Source organism: Filicampus tigris, chromosome 1 (assembly GCF_054856515.1).
Source record: "Filicampus tigris isolate MCC_2025a chromosome 1, RoL_Ftig_1.0, whole genome shotgun sequence".
NCBI lineage: Eukaryota > Metazoa > Chordata > Actinopteri > Syngnathiformes > Syngnathidae > Filicampus > Filicampus tigris.
This window is the reverse complement of record NC_141217.1, coordinates 32,461,217-32,487,013: the sequence shown is the minus strand read 5'-3', so window position 1 is coordinate 32,487,013 and position 25,797 is coordinate 32,461,217. Positions and strand designations below refer to the sequence as shown.

Sequence of the window (25,797 nt, the reverse complement as noted above, 5' to 3'; positions counted from 1 at the left end):
ATGAGGCCGTCGGTGCTGCTCTTTACTGTAAACGACTGCCTCGTCATCCCAGGAGAGTCAAGAATTATCGGATGTTACCCTGATACAATACAAGCTAAATCCAGATGGAATGTCGACGGCCGGGGGGGGAAACCAAACGCAACCTTGTTACCAAAGACAAAGCTGTGGAACAATGGTCTTGAGCAAAAGAGGCCGTTGTTTGGTTTGAGCCTAAATCAGTGGGGCCAATGTTGTTAGCACCGATACAGGTGCGTCTCTCTCACTCGTGACAGCAAGTGAGGAGTGCGTGGTATTGTTTTCTGGCGACAGCTCGGCTTCCGCTGTCAGAGCTGGATGGACCACACTGTCATCTCCAGGGAAAAGGTGAAATGTGAGGACCGCCACCTGCTTTGTGGTCTCACTGACAGTCCAGGTGGTGTTTCCAAGCATGACACGGCAAAATGTTTCAAAAAGACCAGGAAGACATTATTGAAATCTTTTCAACACATAGACTTGGTACACTAAGGCGGTGATTTGTTGATAAGGAGGCGTGCTGGAGGAATGATGCCGTTTTAACTGCTCGGAACATGTCCCACTATCTATGAGGGCGACATATAGTGACAGGCAGAACAATTAAGTGGTTTTCTGCTAGATTTCAGAATGAACCTGTGTGAACACCTTTTGCGCTATTTTTGTTTGGTGAAGCGCTGTGCGAATTTGCACTCTAAAAACAGTTGGGTTAAAAATAACAATTTGGGGTCAAAAAAGGACCGATGCACTATTTGGGTCAATTTGACTCAACTTTCTGGGTTGTTTTCTGCTAAAACAACCACAAAAATGGGTAGTTTTGTACGAAACAACGTACGAAGGTGGGTCGAATCGACCCAATTTGTGGATTGGTCCATTTTTTACGCTAAATTGTGTTATTTTTAATCCAACTCTTTTCAGAGTTTGTGTACTTAATTGTGTCCGGACGCAGTTTTCAGTTTGTCTTCTTTTTAGGTAGGTTTTAAGTTACTATAGAAAATAGTTTTTCTAGTGAAGAGAGAAATCTCTTAGCTCGCTGACAGTTCTGGCTGTCGCTCCAGCTTTCGTCAGAACTGCCACCGCTTCCTTGTGTGACGTTTACAAAAAACAGCCGGGAACAAGGAAGTGGTGACAGCTCTGACGAAGGCTGGAGTGACAGCCATAAGAGATTTTCCTCTTTACTTGAAAAAATTAGTGGCGCTCCGATCGATCGGCCGCCTATCGCGATCGGCTGATTGACGCAGTAAAGTCAAAGTTTGATTGTGAGAATGACAGGCGTTGACCAATCACTCAGCCTGTCCGTCTCATCTCTTGACTGGTACCCTTGATGACCGCTTTTGTGGTGCATCCGGGGACGGAGCTACTGGCTGCCGTTTCAGTGGCAATTAACCCGTGTTTCTACCCCTCGCCAAAATGATCATTTCCAGTGTCACTTATAGTGATTTTTTTTTGCGGCACAATACCCTGCTTAGGAATCACTGCCATTGGGGTGACGGTTCTTTTCATCTAAATGAGGCTCGTGATGCTTTCTGTCTGCCTTCAGATCACCCAGCTTGAAACTTTATTTGACCTCCGCGATAGCCTTCCTCTTTTACATCTTCCTGTGTGAGCGCGTAACATGAATCAGGTGTGTATAGCTCATCAAGCCCGTCGACATGAACAAAGAATCAGAATCAGATGTGATTCCCCATATAGATCACTGTCAAAAATGGCGAGTCCCACTGTGCTCGCGAGAGACACAATCAAGCAAGTCTTTGGCTCAGCTCCCTAATGACCACCATCTTAAAAAAAAAAGAAAAGAAAAGCAACAGACTCAAAGTGGTGTGAGTGCGTGTCTCTTTGCCGCTTAAAAGGTGGCAGAGCACAAATCAATGCACAAAGTGGAAGAGTAAACAAAGGAGAACCCCAGCGGAACAGAAGACATTATGGGACGTTGATCAACCTTCAGTTTGTTTGAACTAAATTGGATTTGGATTTTACTTTTCCATACAAAGTAATCAAAAAAAAGTGCAGCAGTCCCTCAACTCCATCTACAGGCATGACGTGTTCAAACGGGTGGTTCGCTTTATTTGGAGATACTAGCGCTGTTCGATTTTGCCTAACAAGAAAATCCCGATTATTTTCTCTCAAACACGATTTTACGATTACGATTACGATTTCTTTGTAAAATAAAAAAAGAATGAAAAATGAAGTATTTTGAATGTCTTTTATTTAAACTTATTTTTTCTTTCTTTGAACTCAAAATGTCAGTCAATTTAACTTAATACACACAAAACAATCCATTGGGGCAACGTTTGTCATTTGCGCATTTCGCCGATTAGTTCGAGACGCACTTTGGCCGCCTCGTGACCATATCACACGCACGAGGGACGATTAGTTGAATTAAATCCACATACAAACAGTCCAGCGGTAGTTTGTTGCAGTTAGTAGTCGTAAACGCTAACGGAAGCCCGTTTACAGGTTTTGCCCGTCGCTTGAACACTATGCTTAAACCAAAGTAACATAACTTGAAGTGGTTGTCACTATTCCTTAAACAAAATGTGACCATACCTTAAACAAAAGCGCTGCTTTGGAAATTCTGTTGCATTTTGGTAACACACTTGCTCCTTTTTGCAACACACTTGCTCCTGCACACTACAACCTATTTTATTCAAGACACTTAGTGTCATGGTTCTGTTTTCACCCTTGGTATGTTGCTCTGCATACTCCTGCTTTTCCCCTTCATTCTCTGCTCTCCTCCCTCTCTGCAGTGCCTCTGAATTTAGAGGCGGAGACTCACTCCGCCCCCTCACCTGAGCCACATCAGTCTGATTAGATGCCAGCCTATTTAGCCAGTTTCTCTCCTTGTTCCGTGCTGGAAGATACCCCGACCTCCACACTGCGTCTTGCCGTATTGTGTGTGAGTTGCTTCCCATTCTCGCGTTCCAGTCTCTAGAGTCGCCAACGCCCGGTGATCTAGTTATTTGTTGTTTTTTTTTTAGTTATGAGTATTTTCCTGAACAAGGTGATTTTCAGTTGCTATTTTGTTTTCTTGAGTTTACGATTGCGGTTTGTTTATCTCGGAGTCTAGTGATTTTGTGTTGCTATTTTGTGCAAAATAAATTTGTATTTTTTTGTGACTCGTGATCTCTGCTTCCCGGGTCCTGGCGTTTTTATTTGCCTCACACCACATAACACTTTGATAACGAAACCTCGGGGCACCATTGGGAAAACGCATCTATTCAAAATATAACACAGCGTGTTTAATTTAAGATTAAACTTTGGTGGCCCATGTCATAAACTTAACATGAGAGAGTTTATCAGAGAGAACATCCTAATCCAAGCCGTCCATAATAAGGACATTCCGACGAGAAAACAAGTATGTTTTCAGCTCCCTACTCTACTTTGACTATATCCAGAGTAATCATACTACTGTACCAAATCACATTACCGTACCATGATAACGTTAATGTTTCAGTATTGTATATGATAAATACAGTAGAACATGGTAAAAAAGAAGCAATAACAATTTATGGTTGCATTTTTCTGTAGAATGGCTAGAAGACCTGCTGATGGTGGACGCCAACGCCCGTTCAACCAACAGCAGAAACTTGTCATGGCGAACATAGTGGTCATAGTAGCCAATGCCCCTCCAGCTACAGCAACAAATACTTGCAGATAGGCAAGTTTTCAACGACATGAATCGGGTGAGCATTACCCTCATCAGACATATTTTTGCTTGAAGTGAATTGACTCCACTGGAAAAAGACACGGCTGTAGAGTAACGATTTTGTGTTGAGTATTTCAGCTTTTGGTTCTTGTGAAAAGTGTCTTCAGTGGAAGTGACTAAAAAGCTGAAAATGAAAGACTGCTGTGTTTTATGCAAAGTAGACAAGTGTGTTGCTGCTGATCTGAGAGTGTATCCATACGATGCAGGTGGGTACCATTTTATCATCAAAATGACATCTTATCGCGGGATTGTTGGGTTTTGGTAGCAGAGGTTCAATTTGACATCGATGTGAATGATTTATTCCCCTGTGGTGTGTCTTATTTGCTTGTGTGTGGAGTTTTTGACGCAACGTGCCAAATTTTGCAAAGCACTTGTTCAAGCAATGAGCAAAAACTGCAGTTGAGTTGATTTGCCAGATGGTTGTTTGCGACGAGGTGGACTTTCATGTACTGTAACCGATACTGTAATTAACAGACTTCCCTGACAGCAGCCACATCCTTGGTATTACTTTACATGAAGTACAGCGCCAGCGTTTAAGGACCAGAAGATCCTCTCATTGTTGGAAGGCAGCGGTGTGCCATCTGCAGGAGAGAATTGAAGATTTATAGGTGGGAGTGCTTGTTATTTTGTGTGAGCGTGCTTGCGTGCGTGCGCGCGCGCGCGTGTGCGTGTGTGTGTGTGATGGCCGTGGACTTTGGGCCATAATGGAGGGGAGAGCGCATCAGGCACACTCAACATTGAGGCAGCAGGAACTTGCAGCAGAACTCCGCTGAGTCCTCTCCATCTGTAATCAGTCAAGTGAGAGGCGAGTCACACCTTCCCCTTTTTCCTCCATGGAAACAAGCCATCTTCTTTTCACTCCCCCTTTTTGCTCTTATGGCACCCCCTTCCATCCACACGATCATGATTCCCGCTTTGTCTCCTGGATTCAGTATTCAAAGCATTTTCTTTCAGAAATGGAATCGTTGGTTTGCATGTGAAGCAACAGTAAGAAATCGTTTCATTGTTTCGCACCAGCAAGAGGCGCAGATGAGAGAGAGAGAGAGAGAGAGAGAGAGAGAGAGAGAGAGAGAGAGAGAGAGAGAGAGGGTGCGGTGGGCGAGAGAGCGATACATGCATACATTACACTGTAAAGCGTCTCGACTGTGAGGCGGACGTGCTGAGCACATCGCTCTTCCCCTTTTTAATAATGCATTTGACTTTGTTTTAGGATTTGGCAGTAGTTTATCAACTACATGAGCAAATTATGAATATAATCCTCTGCGGCACTCATTGTCGTGTAAGGTGACGGTTGTGCATTGACGGCGGCATGAAAAGAGCAAATAACGTCAGAAGTGCCTGACTTTGCTTGTCTAACGCACACACGTACGTATGCACGCAAGCGCGCAGGCACGTTTGTTGACAAGTTGATTGGCTGCTCTCTTCCCCTTTAAATGGACTAATTAATGGTGGCCCACGCTGCTGTCTGCGGAAAGGTCAGAGAACACAGATTGGTTCACATAGATTTGGGATGGTGTGTTGTGGTTCAGTGGAATGGGTGATCATGACTCGCACATCTTTTGCCTTGCTCACCCCTTGCACAGGCCGCAAGGACTTCATTTTTAAAGCAACAGAACAGTACAAATGACATGCACAGCATCGACATAAAATAAATAAAAGCACAACAAAAAATAAACACCTTGTTGGCTGCTTGACATGAAAAGGAGTGTCCAGTGTTATCCACTAAAGAGTTTCTTTAAAGTTGAAGTCAAGACAAAAATTGTTTTTACAATAATATGTTCTATGTGCCCCCACTTGTCCAAACATGGCAATCTGATTAATATTACGTTTTTGGTTGTATGAATTCAGCAGCAAAATCCACCTGTTTTTATCCATCACAGAGGGCGGCCATTTTGCCACTTGTCGACTGAAGATGACATCACAGTCGCTCAGGGCCCAGGTAAGGACCAATCACGGCTCACCTGTTTCCTGGGTTTGCTCATGTGGTGTTCGCAAGCTGAGCTCTTCTGCTGCATTCAATGATGGTGCGAAGTCGGACTGTGAATGCATCCATCGTTAACATGCGCAGCTGCATTTGGGTTGCCGTTAATTCCCTGACTCAAAGCTCGTTGTAGTCGAAAGACAAGAAAATAATGGTACCTTAAATGAACACAACACTACATTGTCTTTATCACACTGAATTAACCCATTAGCCGTATTTATATAAAATTGATTAATTTACAAAATGACAATTATTAGGCAAATGATGAGTTAACTATAAGAGACCTTATGAATCATTTCAATAACGAAAAGTACCACTCTTTGCCGGAATAGAAAATGTTATGAAACATAGCGTGATAATGGCACTGTATTTGCTTGCAGTGTGACGTCCGGAATTTTTTTTCTTTTTCTATATAACTTGTTCATCTCCATTGTTGAATGAGTGTACAGCATGTGGGTGATATGAGGAGGCTTACTTTAAACAGTCTTACTGATCAATACCTTTCATTTTCGGCCATTGTCCGTACTGTATGTGAACATGCACTGAACATGAAGCAGCCCCCCCCCCCCGTGAAAAACCGCTGAAGTACATACAATATGATGTCATATTGGCTCATTAGAATCTATGAGAAGACTGTACACGCTTTCTACAACACAAGCCTTTTTCTTGTTCTGTGTTGTTCATACGCATTGCACAGAATGCATTTGAGTGTCAAGGCAAATGCCATTACTAACAATTACTATTGTGTTGGAGCCTTGAGGTCGATGGCAGGCGTGTAAGGGTGCTAGTAACTGTAAGGATTAAAAAAAAAAAAAAAAAGCGTGCATGTAGCTTTTAATTGCTCTCACCATTAGGTCCGGAAAAGGTGTTTCTGTCAGGACATAGAATAAGAGCGAGATTTTAATAAGACTCAGACGACTCGGTATTACACCCGGCAAGAAAGAGAGTGTGTGTCATTGGTATAGCGTTGGGTGGCCACTTACCGTATCTTCCGCTTTCCTGCTCATTGTGACGCAAAACACACAAGCCTTCCTGCCTTGAGGAAGAAAGTACAAGACACAGTTAGATATTTGTTGTTGATGTTGGTTGTCAGACTAGTGGAGACGAGCCAAAGGTTGATCGTCAGCCAAACTTTGTAAAACAAGAAAGCCGTTTGTTCTGTTCTCGGGTTGTCATCATTGATTACGGGTGGCGTCCGACTCGAAGAAAGTCTTGCACTTAATTGTTGCACCTTGGCAATAAGTTGAATCCGACGGTGCTGGGGGTCATCCGTTCAGATTGACGCTAAGGTTCATTATATTGGTTTTATGCCAGATGGCTGACTCTTGTTGCTCTGCAATCTCTCTCGCTCATTAAATTATCTCCAATCAATACGGCTTGCTGCTACCGCTGCTGCTGGTAACTCCCGTCTCACTTTGCAGCCAGTTCAAACCAGTTGGCAAGTACCAACTACGGAGCGCTTATACCTGAAGTCGTAAAAGACACAACTTGGATGAATCAACTGTCCGATATTTTGCCTTTCAGATTTTATTGTTGTTTTGATGGCTTGAAGTAGAAACATCTAGTTTGGTTTGTTATTATGTCCGCAGCAACTTTTGGCTAATCTCACCTGTTTATCTCATTGAAATATTTCTCATGGGGCAACAAGGATCTTATTTATGCAACTTCCTCATATTGGACATGAATTTTGACTTGTTGCCGTATTGCCGCTGAGTCAACAAGTCTTTAAATCACACATTCTTGATTACTGGGCTCTCACGGGAGGTAGGCCCAGCAGCTACAATATCTTTCAACATCATACATCTCATCTTCAGCATACAATAAGTCTCCAAGTATTTCATTGGTATTCGCAAGGTATGCACACAGTACAGCGGCAGATGACATGACCTGTCACTATATGTGCCGATAGTTTCAGTTTTGGTCTCTGATAGGTGTAGCATCTGCTTATAAACCATAAAATGGCATTTTGCGTTTCTTAGCTGTTCTTTGTGTCCGCGCGCACACGACCAGTCCCGTTATGATTGGCACTTCCTGCGACGGTTGCATGTCCAGCCCGATGACGCCAGTATTAACCAGTTTCAACTATAAGGAAGAAACAACAACGTGTGGGGCGGAGATGGAACATAAGAGAAGGAAGAGAAACACGTTCCTCTGGAGGAGAATGCTCCGGCTTCAATTTGTGACTGCTCGGATGTTCTCCCCAGCGCCGGCATTGCAATTGTTTGTATATCTACGCCTGTTTTGAATGAAATTGTAAACTGTCCTCGAGGCTCCCAGACTTATTTCACAGCTGTTAGAATAAAAGAACCCCGGTGGACTTCCTCCCTGTAAAAGGGCCGGTTGGAGCACGTTCAAGCTCGGGAAGTCATCATCTTTTCTCGAGATTTACAACTCCCATAGTGAGTGTGAGAATGTGCATCAGGTCACACCCTTCCACAGTCTCCTTCCTCACAGTCGCCATGAAGTCAGAATAAAATGTAAAATATGTAGAGCTTTTGTTTTGTATGTTTTTAAGTGTTTTTATTTTATGAGCACACGTGTGGATGTTAGTACAAGCGAGGGAGCAAGCAAGGGCGACTTGTGTCTGCAATGTTGCCAACTTAATGATGTTTGTGCTCTATTTAATGACTTTTGCAACCCCTCTAGGAACTATTTTTCCAACAAGGGTCGAGCAAAAATCACAACAGTGGTCCCAACGTTAGCTACATTCCTACTTCCTGCATGGTGGTGGAAGAGGGCCAAGATTTGGCCAGATAATTCTATATGCAAATCTATCGTTTCATTCTGTATGTATTGGGTGTATTATAAGTAACCATCCAACCATCCATTATCTGTACCGCTTCTCCTCACAAGGGTCGCAGGGCGTGCTGGAGCCTATCCCAGCTGTCTTTGGGCAGTAGGCGGGGGACACCCTGAACTGGTTGCCAGCCAATCGCAGGGCACACAGAGACAAACATCCGCACTCACAATCACACCTAGGGGCAATTTAGAGTATCCAATCAACTTACCATGCATGTTTTTGGAATGTGGGAGGAAACCGGAGTGCCCGGAGAAAACCCACGCAGGCACGGGGAGAACATGCAAACTCCACACAGGGAGGCCGGAGCCGGGATCGAACCCACGACCTCTGAACTGTGAGGCGGACGTGCTAACCAGTCGACCACCGTGCCGCCTTATAAGTAACCAATGTGTCATAATAAATCACTGTAATATATAATAATATAATATTTGTCACTTATCTATATAATTAAAGATAAAGCGTTAACTAAGGAGATTAATTTAAATTTTATAACGCTTTTTTTAAAAAATCAACCCCGTTAACTCAGTTTTATTTACTTCCTGTGACAGCTGACCTCTTGCTCGCTTTGCAGCCACACTTCGAGGAGAGTCATTGTCGCAAAGAAAGACTTTTACGTAATTTTACTTTAAAAGGTTGCTGGATGGATCATTGGAGAAATACATAATTTGTGCACTTTGCAAAGCCAAATTCAAATACTATATTAGTTGTACGTCTTTGGTTTATCGTTTAACAGTTGCGTTTTGCAGGAAAAGAATCATATTCAAGGATCAAAGAGAGCTATCAGAACAATCTTTGAATCAAAATATACATTTAATTTTTTCCACATGAATTCCAAGATTTTCCTCAAGCAAATATCATTTCCAAGCGTTGTAACAAAAATGTAATTGAAAAATACGATTAATCGCTATCAATTATGGAACATTTTGTGGTTAATTCGTTAAAAAAATGTAATCGCTTGACAGCACTAAATTTTTCAAGTGTAAACATGTCATTTTAATGACCGCTTATAATTTGGTTTGATTTGTATTTCCAAATTAAAATAATACAGTACATACAACATCAACGCACATAGAAATGTATTGAAACAAGACAATATGCTTTTTCTAAATACATTAAAAATAATATAGACAAATTTGAGGTTTGCATGTTGGCTTGGCCCTCGGCAAGCGTTCTTATTTTTCAGGTGGCCCCTTTGCAAGATTAATTTCCCACCTCGGATGTACCGTACATGCTGTCGGCCACCCGAGGGATGATAGGTAATCATCTTCGCACGATCCCACTGACATGTGACCCACCCTGCTGAAACTACCAGTAGTAGCTGATGAAAATGTACTGGAATCCCTCAAACATCAATGCAAAGTGTCAAAAGGGGGCAATGTGTTTGCTACCAATTGATGCCGTACCCGCAGGAAATGAGCTTCTCTCCTTGACCTCAAGATGCTCCATGCGGTCCTTCTCAACAAACGCAAATCCAGGCGCATGTGGGCAATCTGCTCAATTAGCATGCCAATCACTGTGAGGTGAGGATGACTGTGAACGCTTGACCTTACCAACACTTGAGCGCTTGTTACATGCTCGGACTCCAAAGTGAATCTGTTTATTTATTCTTCTATCCAGAATGCTTGGAAAGATGTTGATGCTATTTGGGCCCCGTGTTTCTCATAGATTACTTTCATTTCCATAGTTTAGCTGGATCGACTACCAAAAGTACAAGAATATTAAAATCATCATTTAAAAGGAATCACAATCATTAGCATGATTGCGTTAGCTCAGTCCCTTTTGGACCCAGCGCTGTTGCATGTTATGATGATCCATTCTTAACACGTTGGACTTTTCAATGTCAAGAAGGAAAAGGCAGCATATCGCGGGAAAACAAAGTCTAATGTTGCCGAAGAAGAAATTGGCGTAGCGAGACAAAGATAGATCCTGTTTCCCATGTGATAGAAGAGGAGGTCAACATGCGCTGTCAATGCGCAGCTTTTCGGGGCCCCAAGCTGACAGACGATCGATGGCTGCCCGCTCGTCTCCACTTACGTCTTTCCAACTCTTCATTAGCAGCCAGAAGGCTCTAATTGCTGAGGGCCACTGAGAGCCAGCATCCTCAGAGAAAGGGTCATCGGCATCAGCCGCTCACGCTAATGCTTTCCATTATCCGCCGTGCGAGACAAAAACAGCCTGCCCAGCCCGAGTTTGTGTTGCATGTCTGTACTTGGCCAATTTGGCTAACGAGTCTGCACATCTGATTGGCCGAGCGGCATTTTGTGGTACAGTTGTTGACAGCTCACTGTTAAGGCACATGGTAGAGAAATATTTTTGCAGTCCTGCAGTGTGTTTTGGAAGTGAACAGCATCCTGTTGCCTACTCTGAAATGTTCATTTTAAGATTCCAAAGCAAACTTGCACAAACTATCACATTTGTGTCCTTACCAATCAGCACAGTGAGACGACTTCGTTCGATAATGACTCGTACTTGATCTGATTTCATCCCTTGATTTATATAATAGGACCTTTTAATTTATTAACTCAAACAGATTTTCACAGTGGCAACAATAATTTGAAGGGTCAATCACAATCTATAACAATCTAATCTGATTTCTACAAGAAGTGCAAATTGCAAAAGAACCACAGGAGTCAGACAGGAATCAAAGGTCTGACAAACAGGTGTCAAACCCAAGGCCCGGTGGACAGATTGGGCTCACCACGTCGTTTTATGTGGCCCACCAAAACAAATCATGTGTGTCAACTTCCATGACCCTTGATAAGATCTGTACCAAAAATTGTTATTGTCATATGTAATGAATAATAATGTTGAGATGTTGCAAGAATTTTTTGTTATTCTTTTTACAGTAACTTGTAATGACGGAAGACGTAAAGTGCAACAGCAAAAAGTGGCCTGTGACAAAAATACATTTGACACCTCTGGTCTAACAGCAAGGCAATAAAAAAAAATCTGGACCTTTATCATAACATTTTTATGATAATCAAATTTTGACACTATTCTGCAATAACCAACTTTTTAAAAATCTCCTTGTGTCTAGACTGATGAAAATGTATCAATTGTTAATTTGAATACCGATGTTTAGATTCTGTGAGGAGCTAAAATTGACTACAGAAGAAAATGCTATTAAGTAGACAATACAAATATCTTACAAAAAATAATTTAACAAGTTAACAATATAAATTCTTATAACTTTCATGTGCTCCTTTTTGACAAGCTAAGCAGAAAAAAAAAACAATCAAGGTGTGTCGTTAGTACTTATTTTTTTATTTGATGCGAACCTTAATTCTAACCGCGTACGAGGAGGAACAACCACCCAGGCCTGATTTTGGGCAGAGAAATGTAGTGTCTCGAAGCCCGAGCAGTGTGACAATCTCAACGACTGGTCGTTTGGTGTCTGGGACGCTTCACGACCAACCACGATGAAAGTCTGGCATGTCAGAATTTTTGTTCGTCTTGCCGCATAGTGTGACATGTCCTACGTTGTCCTCCGATTGGTTCTTCGGCATTGCTAACTTTGCTAACTGCAAAGCCAGTAGCTGATTAGCAAACGTGGTGTGCGTCATTAAACAAATTTCTTACCTTAAGTTCTTTTTGGAGAATAGACAGTCCATAGTGCCCTCTCCCCACCATCAAGGAACATGTTCATAGGCGCTTTTCTTTTAATTTTTTTTTTTTTATGCCTTTTCTGAGCAGAGAACAAATCCACATGTGCATAATGCCTCCGTCGACATGACTACACCGCTGCTTGTGCAACTTGCAACTGCGCGGGTTCGAGTCGGTGACGGATTTGTAGTGTGACGTCTCGCCCGGTCCGAGACACAGAACGATATTATCTGGTAGTCTGACAACGCGACCGTTGAGAACGACGGAAAAGTCGTGTAGTCTGAGAAGGCCATTAGTTGCCCCCTGCTCCGGTCATGTGTTTGCTGTGTGCACAAACAAAAATTCTTGTGCATGTGTTGACGACAATAAAAGATGATTTTTCTTCTTTTTCTTCTCTTCTATCAGAGACTGAATGTGTGACCGACGGGGTGTAAATCATTTCCCGTCCACCAAATTCCATTAAATTTCAATGTGTCACGTCTCCTGCAGGGTCGACTGTCCTTGATGAGGGCCCAGACAAACTCAGACTGTCTCTCCAGCGACCCCAACTTAAAAGTCGCGTTTCAGATCCCTGACGTCGAGGCACCCCTGTTTGCCCTGCCCTTCCTCAACTGTAAGTGGACACTAGCAGCAGGCGCTCATGCCAGTATGTTTGCATCAATGCTGCCATCTAGTGGTGTATTGTGTGTACCATCTCGCGGGGGAGAAGCACATTTAACATCTGATGAAATATAAAAACATTGTTCACACAGTTAAGACTGTGGCATAATCTCATGGGGGTACACTGAAAAAAAAATGATGGTTGAATTTACTCAATTATATTTCATCAGGTAGTTGCACAACATAGAAGAATGAGTTTACCTGCTGGTTGAATAGAAGCACATGTGGCTAATTAAAGCTAAACTGTGCCAGGGTTTTTACCGTCTGGACCTAGATTTTCCATCTCTGATTAAGATTTTAAGATCCATTAAGTCTTCAGTGTTGCAGGCCCACCCTCTATTGAAGTCTCTCCTCTCTAAGACAAGTTAAAAAAAAATCACAACTCTCGACTCATTTTAATTCCTTGCCCAGGCCTTTACTGTTACGGCCCACGTTGAGTCGTGGCCGTTTAAGTTGTGTATGCTCTGCCCTGCTCTTCCCTGATTGTTGGGCTTCGTAACCAGTTCAGAGCAGACATCCAATCAGAGCGGGGGAGAGTAACCAATTTAGTCAATTACTTTCAGGTGTGGCACCGAGCAATTAGTTTAAGAGGGACTCGGTTGCTGGTGGATGGGGCTGGCTATGGGTGATGTAGCCACTAGCCAGTCCTTGTTTGTTTTTGTTTGCTGGCTGCGGGTGACGCAGTCAGTCCCTGGGCTGCACTGTAAGAAAAACACAGTTATTTTTACAGAAAAAAACAGCAGCTGTGGTTGCCAGAATAATATTGTAAAAAATACAGCAGAGTGTAAAACACATTACAAAATAACCAGTAAATATTACACTTTAAAACTGTAATCATTTAAAAAAAAAAAATTGTAAATTAAACATCAATTTTCAAATTACAACAATGCCATTATTAAACAATTTTTTTCCCTATAAAATGTACATACAGCAGTTGCGTGTTTTACATCAAAACCCATTCAATTTCACAGAATAACATCAGATGAAAGACATTAACCTTATTCATGTTGGCATTAACAGCATTTAGGTGAACGGCGTTAACTCACAACGTTAATCTATTAACGGGGATGTCTCTTAACGACGTAAAGCCTTTACGATTACTAATGACGTAAAGTTCCGATTCGTCCGTAAATCGTTTTCGGAAGATGACAACGGCTTTACCTTTACACCGAAAAAGGTTAGATAACCATGGCAGGAAGGTCATTGTTTCTTGTGCGGTCCTGTCATGGTTTCAAAAAGTGTCCACAATTTTGTGTCCACAAATACGTGTCCGGCGACTCTCTAAATTGCCCCTAGGTGTGATTGTGAGTGCGAATGTTTGTGCCCTGCGATTGGCTGGCAACCAATACAGCGTGTCCCCCACCTAATGCCCGAAGACAGCTGGGATAGGCTCCAGCACGCCAGCGACCCTTGTGAGGATAAGGGGTATCGATAATGGATGGATGGAAATACATGTCCACAATTTTGCTCAGCACATTTATGGTGGAAGTGGGAACAAGCCTAAATTAAAAAGTAGTGTTTAGAATTGTGGAAAATTCATATATTATTGTGTCATGGTGCTTTTTAGATATGAATTCAATGAATAAGCCACCGATGTCAGTGTGCAAAGTGGTGTCAGTGACAATCACTCTGATTGAATGCAAATCAGTGATTGAGAGATATACAAATTTGTAAAATGGAATACAATTTATTTCCGTTCTTTCAACCAAGACATATTTTATTTTTAGCTGTTTTGCATTGGTTCAATTTTAACAATATGTCAATGTTTAAAATACAGTAATATATCAATCCTACAAGGAAATATGATCCTTTCCACAAATATTAACTGTGAAATTAACAATTAATAACTGTTCTCTTTTTTTTTTACAATACGTTGCCTTAAAATACACACTGATTCATTGTTATCCATATTACAGTGTGGGTATGGGTGATGTAGCCAGTCCTTGTTCGTTTGTGTTTGTAACCGCTGTCTCTTGTGTTAGTGCACTTTTTCATTGACCCTTTCCAACTCTCACACCTATGTTACACCCCTCCTCCTTGCCATCTTGAGGAGGGCTCGTAACATACAATTTACGATACTGCATGAGTGGTTAGACCTGTTTTGTTTTTTTGTTTTGTCTGATCTGTTTAGCGTCTTTGGGTCTCCTTAAAGGCACTACATAGAAATAACTTACAATAACTCATTACTTTGACCGTGAATTGAAAAGGTGTAATTCAATTAAGTTAAATCAAATACATGTACAAAAACATGTTTATGAATAGTTATAAAGGTAGGGTAGTTATATACAGTAAGCTTAGCAAAATTATGGACAGATATTATTTGTCTATAAATGTTCATCTGAGGTTATATTGTATATGTATCTATAAAATGTATATAGAGAAAGAATTGTTGATATTATGTATTATATATAAATATACTTGTGATAGTCTCATAGTTTGAAATTATGTGAAAAGGGTACACAAGCTTCAGCTTCTGTCTACACCTTTTGGTCTGTGTTTGTTTTAAATGTGAATTTTGTATTTTTGATCGCTCATTTGATTTGAAAACAAACTAACAAACAACAAACGCTATGTCGTATTCTATTATTAGTTATTATTATTATTGTTAGGAAGAAAAATGATAACGTAATAACAACTGAAAATATACTTGGGTACAGTAAGAAAATATTTGTTGAGATATTTGAGGTCATTGAGCTATTTTAGGCCCTTGCCCGAGATGAGAAGTCATTGAAGTGAGACCTCGGACCCACTGACTGAGCGTCGATCTCTGTTAAGGTCGTACGTGTTGACGTCATCATTGAGTGGGCGGGGCCTAGCCAGTCTCGGACGTAGACGGCGGACAGACGCGCTCATGCAAGCACTCACGCAGGAAGCTCAGGGGCACCGCTAGCTAAGCGAGTCCGGCTGCAGCAGGACACTTTGTGCTTCTTCAGCCATGTAAGTGTCAGCTTGAGCGTCGTTTTTGTGTTGTTTCACATCTGAAATATGCGCAGTGGTGCGTTTTGTGCTCGAAAAGCCGCTGCGGTTGATGTTCGCTCCTATGAGCAGCTCTGACTTGACTGGACTTGACACACTAACGGGACTGTCCACCTGCTGACAGCGTCACCAACAGTACACACGCGCCGCTCTTGCCGTCGACTGACACGCTTTTGCTTTCTGCAGTGGCGATTGACTTTTTTATTTGTGTGTTTTAATGTATGGCGATCCAGAGGCTTAGCTGCAGTTTCTTTTTCTTTGACCTGTGCTTTCGTAAGAGTTTGCTATGCATCTCACGTGTTCACTCCACTGTCGTACATCATGTCATACATGACGTTCGTATACCGGCATACACGTCATGTATATATGTCGACTAAATTGTTGCCCTCCCCCTCTGTTAATGAAAGAAAAAATGTTAAGAAGAATAAAAGTGAAAAATAATAATAGTAATAATTAATACAATTTTAACGAAAACTAATCAATGAAAATCAGATGCTTTTGAGCTCCGGTTCAACAGAATTATTAAAAAACAACAACTACAACAACTGGACAAAAACTATGTTACCCTTAAAAAAGATTGAAAATAATTTGACCAGCGACATGTACAACCAAGGTGTGTCCTCTTATTAGCATCACAGGTGTCATCAAACTTGTAAGTAGTCAGTCGAACTACTTTTTTTAAGTAGTCACTGTGCTGTTTTTGTGACATGGTGTGTTTCACACTGAACATGGACTACAGAATGCTAAGTAGAGAGTTGTCTCAGGAGATTAGAAAGAAAATTATCGCCGAGTATGTTAAAGTTAAAGGCTACAAGACCATCTTCCTAGCAGTTTGATGTTCGTGTGACTTCAATTGCACATATTATTCAGAAATGTGAGATTCACCGGACTGTAGCCAACCTCCCCGGACGTGGCCACATGACAAAAACATGATAACAAATTGAAGTGACAGATATTACCAATGGTAACAAAAGAGCCCAGGACAACCTCCAAAGAATTTCAATGTGAAGTCCAAGGTTAAGGTACATCAGTGTCAGTTTGCACCATTCTACCTCGTTTGAGCTAAAGCGGACTTCATGGGAGGTGACAAAGGAGGACACTACTGTTGAAAATAAATCATTTGGGGGGAAAAAAATGCCAAACTGCATGTTTACAAGCCACAAAGCTTCTGGGAGAATATCGTTTGGGCAGACGAGACAAAACTGGAACTTTTTGGCAAGGCGCGTCAGCTCTTCACACAGATGTGCAGTTGTACAAAGAAAAGAACATGTCCCTCCTGTGAAACACGGAGGAGGCTGTATTATATACAAAACAAAACATTGGTGTACTATTCTGAAGTGGCCTTCTATGAGCCTTGACCTAAATCCTAATGAAAGGCAGCAGCTTCGTTGGAGCTTCTGCCATAGTTGAAGGACATGTCATTCTTCTGCCTGTCACTACTGCTTATGTTGGTGACCTAGATGGAAGAAAAACGATTCATTAGTTGTGGTTAATATATTAGAATTCTCGCACCAACCAAGTCAAACTGGCGCACCGGATGACGGTTGGGAATCACCGACGTGTGAGATGTTTATATTGCATTATGCAAACCCGAAAAGATTGCATGAGCTTGCATCCTTATCAGGAGGCAGCACATGGCCCTAGAAACAAAACCCGAATTGTTTATTTGAGCTTCTAATGTAGGGATGACCAACTTTTATTCTGCCAATTAGGAAAATGTCACGACACACCACCAAAAAAAAACGTTAGCAACATTAAACTGAACATACAAATAATGAAATAATGGCAAAGTGGTCTCACTTTGCTTGCACGTTTACTTGTTAACTACCGGTACTTACTGAGGTGTGAATTCTGGATCAGCATCTAAAACTCCTTGAAAACAAATTCAAATTAAACCTTTTGGCAATGGTTTTCCTCCTCATCCTCATTCTTGTCCTCCTCGTCCCTTTCCCGTTCCACTTTTGTTGTGCCATCCTTGCTGGACTTTGGAATGGAGGCTGTCATTTGTTCGCATACATGTATTGGCATTTACAGTGTATGAGTATTGCTGTCACTATCATATTTTTAGAATCAATTATTTTATCTTATTTCATCGATTAACCCTAGAATACTAACGTCAGGTGATTTTTTTTTTTTTTTTTTTTTACCCTACACATTTTTTTTAGGTGATATTTTGTATTGGGAAATTAAAGAAGACAACATCCAATTTGGCATACAGTGTTGTACTTTTGCATAAATTGATGAAAACTGTATTTTATCCGTGATATTATATCGGGTTAAATGTTCCCGACGTTAGTGATGGTGTTACTAATTTTAACGTTAGTGTTCTAGGGTTAATCAAATAACTGTTAAAAGTTATTTAGCATTAAGTTTTATTGCAAAATCGTTGTTTTTCCAACTACCATCTATGAACCGATTATTGTTGTTTAATGATTAAAATCAAACGACCATCACTGATGTCATACTTGCCAGACTTTTTGAAAGGTACTACTTGGCTCCTGACTAATGTAAATAAAGGCCTACTAATTTGCACTATGACACCTCCGAGAGTGCTTCAGTTTCAACTACATGCCACTTACAGATTAGTCAGACTTCACCTGGAAATAACCGTTATTTTCCTCGTTGAAACTGTAAACTGACAATTATTTTTTCCATGAATTGATAGTGATTCAGTCACTGGTTTTGTCAAACATGCCAAAAAAATGGGCAAAAATTAAAAAAGTAAAAGCAGATGCTTGCAAATGCCTTAGTTTGATTAAACACTAAAATAATCCGCCTGCTTTCCTGGAGGATGACAGGAACTGGAGAATATTTATTGTTGAGAGACTGAAATCAGAGGATTTGGACAATTTTAAGGTAACCAAGGTAAGCTCTTTGAACGATTAATGGATTATCCAAATACTTGTGGATTTATTCGGTCATCGGTTAATTGTTGATGAATAGATGAATTTTGACATTTAGTTGCATTTCCAAAAGCAGCCTGGGATTGTTTTCTTAAGCGCTTTTCCTCTGATTTGGTGGCCAGCTCCGTCTCGAGCCTCACGTGCAGCGAGGATGTGCCTGTTGTGGAAGACGCGACAGGATGAACAACTTGCTTGCTTTGCCTGCCTTTCACAGGCTTCGCTTAACTGGCTGGCGAGGCGACGGCCGTAGAGGTGATGTCAAAGCTCATCTTTCTCCCCGGATATTGTTAGAACTTCAGAGATGTATTGCTTCGGTCACACTTGGATTACCTGTCAATCTGGAGGCAATTTGGCCATGTGCATAAATCATCTCATAAGCGTCGCTTTTAATTATCAGAGATGCAGTGGAACCTTGAATGCAGTCTTCAGCCTCTGATTGATTTGTTTTATAGACCCTTGGAAAATAATTGAAAGTTATGTCGTTGGTCGTGTTGAAACGTTTTTCTGTGTGCAGGCGACACGTGTCATAGTCTGTGTTTTGAGTTTGGTTTTTGACGTTACGTTTGGATGGATGTTTTTCCTTGTGTTCCTTTGTCCGTCTCTCGTTAAGTTATTGAGTCCACCTGTGCTTGTCATCCCGGTCCCTTGTGTTTGCCAACCAGCTCCCTCCTACCCTCTGTGTCTTGTCCAGGTGTTCCTCGTTGTATCGTCAACTTGTCTGTATTTAGTTCCCCGCTTTCTTTCCGTTCTGGTTGGTTTGTTGTGGTTTGTCATTTGTCAAAGTTAAGTCCTAGTCCTACTGTTTGTTTAGCTTGTATAAGTCATTGTTTTGATATTATCCCAGTACTAGTGATGGGTTGATGATACCTCATGGAGTGTATTGACACAGCACACGAACTGTGTTGACACTGTATTGATACTGTGTTGGTCAGTCAACACTGACCTCTGCTGTACATCAAAAATCATTGCAGGTCACGTTATGTAAAAAAGGATAAACTTGCATGCTGACCCAACATTAGCTTGTGAAATGATATTAATCCTTTATTCAATTGCTAGTTTTGTACTTACAATATACAAAGATCACATTTTATTTGCTCCATTTGTTTGCTGGGTTCAAAATCAGCTTGTTTGTGTAAAGGCTCAAATGAGTATGTAATATATATAACAAATTTATCCTATAAAATTTAGCGATAACGTGTAACTTATGTATGGGATTTTGTTAACCAAAGTGTTCGATCTCCATCCAACAAACCAACAACACGTCCATACAGTTTGTTTCCTTATAAACACAATTCGACACGGCACAGCCAAACGACACACTTCCTGTATTGGTCACATGATTTTTTGTTAAAGCGATACACGCACCAATACGGGTTTCACTCTCGAGATCTCGGCACAGTGCTGATGCACCAGTGTTGCTCGTCCCATCACTACCCAGTACCTTGTTTGCCTTTTTGTTTTCTTTAAATTGAATACTTTATTTTGCACTTCGTTTTTGCCTCCTGCATTTGGGTCCTCTACCCCGCACTCGTGACATACACATTCGTAACTGTTGTACAAGGCATCTAGCAAAGACTAAATGCAGCAGAATTAAATTGAAAGGAGAGGTCAATACAAACATTTTCTTTACAATAATATTTTCTATGCAGCCCCACTAGTCTAAACACAGCATTCTGATTGATATTGTTGTGGAATATGAGTTAAGGAGTAAAATCCACCTGTTTTGGGCCATCTCATGGGGCGGCCATTTTTGCCCTCTGTTTTCTGAAGCTGAGCCGTGATTGGTTGTTACCCGAACCCTGAGCGACTGTGATGTCATTTTCAGTCGATAGAAGTAACAAAATGGCCGCCCCCTGAGATGGCTAAAAACGGGTGGACTTTGCTGCTTAAGTCATATTCGACAAATGCAGTATTAATCAGAATGTCGTGTTTAGACTAGTTGGAGGCACATAGAACATATTATTGTAAAGAAAATTTTGGGGCTTCTTTAAGACTTAACATCGCAGAATTTACAGTGTACACTTTGTTCTTTTGTATCGTTTTGTGTCCTCTGTGGTCCCTTGGACCAAATTATGAGACGTGTGTACTGTTTTGTTACTATACATAACATTCGCTACTACTACCGTGCAAGAATTTAGTTTCTGTAAGTTAATAATAATCATCATCATCACACTTTTGCTCTTGGGTGGCATCCAAATAAAAGGAAAAGCAGTTCATATGTGAGATGCTCCGATTTTCTGAGATTTGACAGTTTCCCCCCGACCCCTCCCCCCTTTTTTGTTTTGAGCAAGAAATGATCAGTTAGTTTGCTATGTGACTGATGTAAAAGCGTCAGCATTTGTTCACACGGCACAATTTATTTGTGAATGTAAATCCTGGCGCTAAAATGATCAGGCTCCCAATGGAGTCAAGTACTCTTGGCTGTACATAACACTGTCTGTCATTCTGTAGATGGATTGCAATTCTCATTCCAAGTTTTCGCTGGTCACAACCACACTCTTTTTTTTTTTTTTTTTTTTTTTTTTTTGGAGCAGCATTGTCTCTCTCCCTTATGACCGACTCCCACACTTCCCCAATGAAGGTGAAATTCCTTTCTAAAAGCTGTGGTTTCTCATGGCAACAAGCTGCCCGCTTCCGGACCTGCTTTGAGGAAAAAGGCAGAATAATGCAGCGGTCGCATGCACGTCATCACCATCTGTGCTGGAACTTGGAGGCGTATGTACTGTAAATAAATATGCAAAAGTTAAGCAAGCTATCTGGTTTGCAAAAGCTTTGCCAGAAGTTGTTTTTTTTTTGCACCGCACGCCATCATTGAATTCTTCACTTGGGACAGTCGGCTCATGAAAAGTTGATTTGGAGGTTATGAAAACATCCCCTTGAAACGTTCCTTCCTCGCACTTTGCATGTCACATGTTGTAGAGCTGCCGTTGTGCCAGATTGCGGCCTGATGTCAAAAGGTGACAACGTTGATCGGTTGGGAGCGCCTCGATGCTCACCTGCGAGCACTCGATGCCCTCGGATAGCTTGCACTCCGACCACCTCCAGCGTGTTCTGACCCTGACACGCATTGCGCTTCACGCTCATTTCGGGCCATCTCCGGCCGTCTCCGGCCGTCCGCCATGAGGTTTCATTCGGCGTGTTGGTACTTTCCCGCTTGTTGACATTTTGATGAATATGAGCTACTGGCTGAAGACCTCTGTGGTTCGTAAGGCCATTTGCAATTCTCACATGTATCGAATGCTCGACCTTCTTGTCGTGTGCTTCGATGGCACGCACAGACAATTTGTCCGCCAGGATACAGCCAACATGAATCAGCTCTGCAGACATAGTCAATGATTCATGAGAGGATCGTGTGTTGTTGAGCCCGTGCTCACACTTGTCGTACCGTAAATAAGGCCGCGCCGGTGCACGTTGAGCCTCACGCTGCGGAAGGCTCGCAAGCACTCGTTGCGCCTCGTCCTTCCACATCGCCGCAATGGTGATATTATAAAACCGCCAAAATTAACATGAAACCTCCGTCGAAATAAATGCAAAGTTTGGGAATAGAAGGCAGGAAGGTAAAGTATGGAGGAGTATTAGGCCACCCGCTAAAGAAGAACATGACTGTCGTTTGTTATTGAGAAAAAAGTTGATTTCTTTTTTTAAGGTCTCGGGATAGTCGTATTTTTTTTTTCCAGGTCAAAGTCATATTTCTTCGAGGAAAAAAAAACGTGTTGAAGATGTAAAATGAAAACAGCTGTTTATTCTTCATAATAATGTCCTAATATCACAAGAATGCATGCATGCATCCATCCATCCATCAATTATCTGAACCGCTTTATCCGCAATATAATCAATTGAGTGATGCCCTGTTGGTTGTGGCTGTTCTGTTCCGGACCCACAAATCCGTGATACATGAAACACTGCACTGGAGACACAGACCATATTGTTGGCCTAACAGCAGAACTGCCCAAGTCATATTTGAACATTTTTGAAACACAAAAAAATTCAAAGAAGAGTTGCCTCAGTTCAATTTTTAAAGATAATGCCCTTTTTAGCAAGCGCATTGTTATTTTTTTGATATTGTGACTAGGGTTGTCTGATTATAAATTGCCATCGATATTATCGTCAGTATTGCTTTCACGATGTGCAATTTTACATTGAGTATCAATACTGTCTCGAAGAGAATAGACGAACGAGTCCGTTGATTGGCTACAAAATACGTAGAAGCGATAAATCTTCATTCTGCAAATCAGCGGGCGGGATTTAGTCATGTGACCAGCTGAGCAGAAGATGGCATTGTTTTAAATCAAGGAAGTGGAGAAATGGAGGAGTCTCTTGTCTCAGCGCGTCCGCAACATAACTACATTTGAGACAATATCACGCGCAGTATAGGACAATTTCGTCAAACGATTCCAGCTGAATTTGTTGTCACTACAAACGTATATGCAGAGATGGGAAACTTTACCCATTGTATGAGAGCGTGTTGTGTTGCTGGAAAGCTGAGTGCTGCAATTTGTCAGATGGATCTCGGAGACTTGCCGCTTGCACAATAGGACATTGTGCCCGCCTCTGTGCGGGAACTACCTTCCATTCAGCCATTCAGTCACACGCACTCTGAGCCAGCAGGCTGAACCTGACACGGCCGGGTGAAAGCACACGCAGGACCGCTGCCGAAGCCCCTCTGTCGCCCCCTGTCACTTTTCTCTCCCAATACAAAGACGAAGCTGCAATTCTTATCGCACTTTCTGCAGCATGCTGAAGTCATCTCCTCCGCTGTCACAACTGACACAAACATGCTATTCTCTGCCTCCCAGAGGCATCCCCCCCCCCTACACACACACACACGGTACAATAACAGTTGTTCATATTTCCTGCCAGTTCTGTCCGACACAGCTGCTGAACGAGATAAGTTTCAGTTTGTGTTGTTTTACACTAGGCAGTACACGACAATTTGGTGACTCAAATTGGGATCCCAGTTAGCCCCCCCCCCCAAAAAAAAAGCGATTGCTGGATCAGAATTTTCGAATTTGAATCACAAAGAATAATGATTAAAAAAAACTTTATTCTGATGAGCTGCAACTGCTCCACGCTGCATTGACTTCAAGAAACTCAAAATATTCCGCAATTTTTTTTCCCGCCTGCCTGTGTTTTAAGGCTAATGCGTGCATGGTTTGTGTGCATCCTCAGCAGGGACATGTCTTGTCTGTTTTGCGCTTGTAAAAAATCTTGCAGTTGATCATGGCGTCTGCTTCTGCCTCAAAGCCACATCCATGGATTGTTGGGGGAAAGCATGGTCCCATGGATGGATACACACAGAAACAAATCAATCCCGTTTTCGATTCACTCACGAGAGGATTGGCATCACCATCTTGCTGCTAAAAGCTACGCAAGCATTGTTTTCCAGACAGTAGAAATAAACCAAAGGTTTTCTTTCCTCTACTAGAAAATAACATTTCATAATTTTTGCAATATTTCATGTATGCACAATTGAATATTAGGTGAAGTTTATAGATCGTTTTCAAATAATCGCATTGTTTTTTTTCGTTCATTGGACTGACATGATACATCTCTTTATTTAGAGGGCGAGTCCAAGCACTAGTTAACGCACACACAAATGCACGCACGGTCGAGCAGGCACTCGGAGCCGATGATTGCTTCCAGAACCCTCTTGCCCGATTCCCTTTTTATTGACGAAAGTGACATCGGCGAAAGTGACATCGCAGCGGTGGGCCTGCGTGTGCTTCGGCGGCTACTCTGGTATTCTTCTGCAATGCTGTTTCATACAAGCACAAGTACTCGATGCATCGGCTGACCTGCATTTGGGTCGCTTCGTATAACTTACAGCTAGAGGTGTAAAAGTTGATCCATTAATCGACCACTAATCGATTGTCAAATTAATCGACAACTATTTTGATAATCCATTAATCATTTAGAGCCATTGTTTAACTTATTCAAACCCTTGGAATTTCAGCCTCTCAACAGTAGATATTCCCCGGTTTTCATGAAAGCAGACAGATTTGTGTTGAATCTGAAGAAGACATAGCCAACATCTGCTTGCATCTGCTTTGGAAAACAACAATCAGGGGCGGAGCCATGGGTGGGCCTGGGTGTGCACAGTCCCACCCAGATTGAGAGACTGCACACCCAGTGACATCCATGAAAAAATATATACTATTAAAAATCAAATTATGAAATTATTTGTGTTTTTTTTTTTAATTGAATATTAAAAATGGCATAATTGTGGTTGTCTAAGGAAGATCTGAACTTCATATTATTCGGTTTGTCATTTTATCTGAATAAATGATGTGTCGGGACAGGAAGATTTGTGCGAAGTGAGAGAAATATTCAGGCCCACCCTGATTTTTCCAGGCCCACCCATTAGCCACGTTCTGGCTCCGCCCCTGACAACAATCAACATTTTTGCTGATTTTGTGATGCACAAAAAATACGAATAGGTGAGTTTTACAGAAAGTAACGGAGGATATGGTCCATAAAAAAAAAATTAAAAAACGCGAATAGGGAATTTGTGAATAGCAATAGCGACTATGCGAGTTTTTGCTGCTGCTGTTGACTGCCGTCGAAGTTTATGTACATGTCAAATAATCGTTTAGTATCCAGTAAAGTTACTCTTTGACTGGCTGGCTATTCATCTGCCATCATGCTCCTGCATATTGAATCGGCTTACATTTGTCAACTCTTTCTTTTTTTACCCCACTAGATGTGTTTGGGGACCCCTCTCTGCTGCATTCTCACCATCTCCCTCGCTCACAGACAAAGACAATGATGGCCGCAACACATTGTTAGTGTGTGCCCGCGGTTGTGCGCACATTTGTGTGTGTGGCTGCGTTTGTGTGCGTATGCATAGGTATGAGCCAGCTCGACATGTGTCCAAAGGGGCCATTGTCTCTGGGATTGTTTTGTCATTCACCTTTCGACTGCGATACATTTGAGCAACATGCTGACTCACTGAGCCCGCTGACCCCTGATGTCCCCGCTTGCTGATAATCGCCAGCATGCGCAACAACACATTGGTTTACGCAGAACAAAATGCTCCAATAGTGAATTGTATAGTTAATTTGAAGGGAAGTTGGAAGCAGATTGTCCCATTTAGACGGTGTCGCAATGATCGACTGCATTGTGCAGACAAGCGGACTCAGTGTGACGGTCAGGCTTTGTC

The 25,797-nt window shown here is 41.8% G+C and overlaps 1 protein-coding gene and 1 long non-coding RNA gene across 3 annotated transcripts in view; both read left to right on the top strand.

Annotated features, from left to right (window-relative positions):
- The first annotated feature begins 3,844 nt into the window (after positions 1-3,844).
- On the top strand, positions 3,845-12,714 carry LOC147153624 (uncharacterized). Its single transcript, XR_015089064.1, has 3 exons — positions 3,845-4,323; positions 5,596-5,654; positions 12,589-12,714. It is a non-coding gene; the product is annotated as an uncharacterized LOC147153624 (long non-coding RNA).
- Positions 12,715-15,557: 2,843 nt separating this feature from the next.
- tmcc1a (transmembrane and coiled-coil domain family 1a) overlaps positions 15,558-25,797 on the top strand; it is a 45,600-nt gene continuing 35,360 nt past the window's right edge. For both annotated transcript variants that reach the window (XM_086033421.1, XM_086033412.1), the window contains exon 1: positions 15,558-15,696. The gene's annotated coding sequence lies outside the window, so the exon portion shown is untranslated. The remainder of the gene's footprint in view (positions 15,697-25,797) is intronic.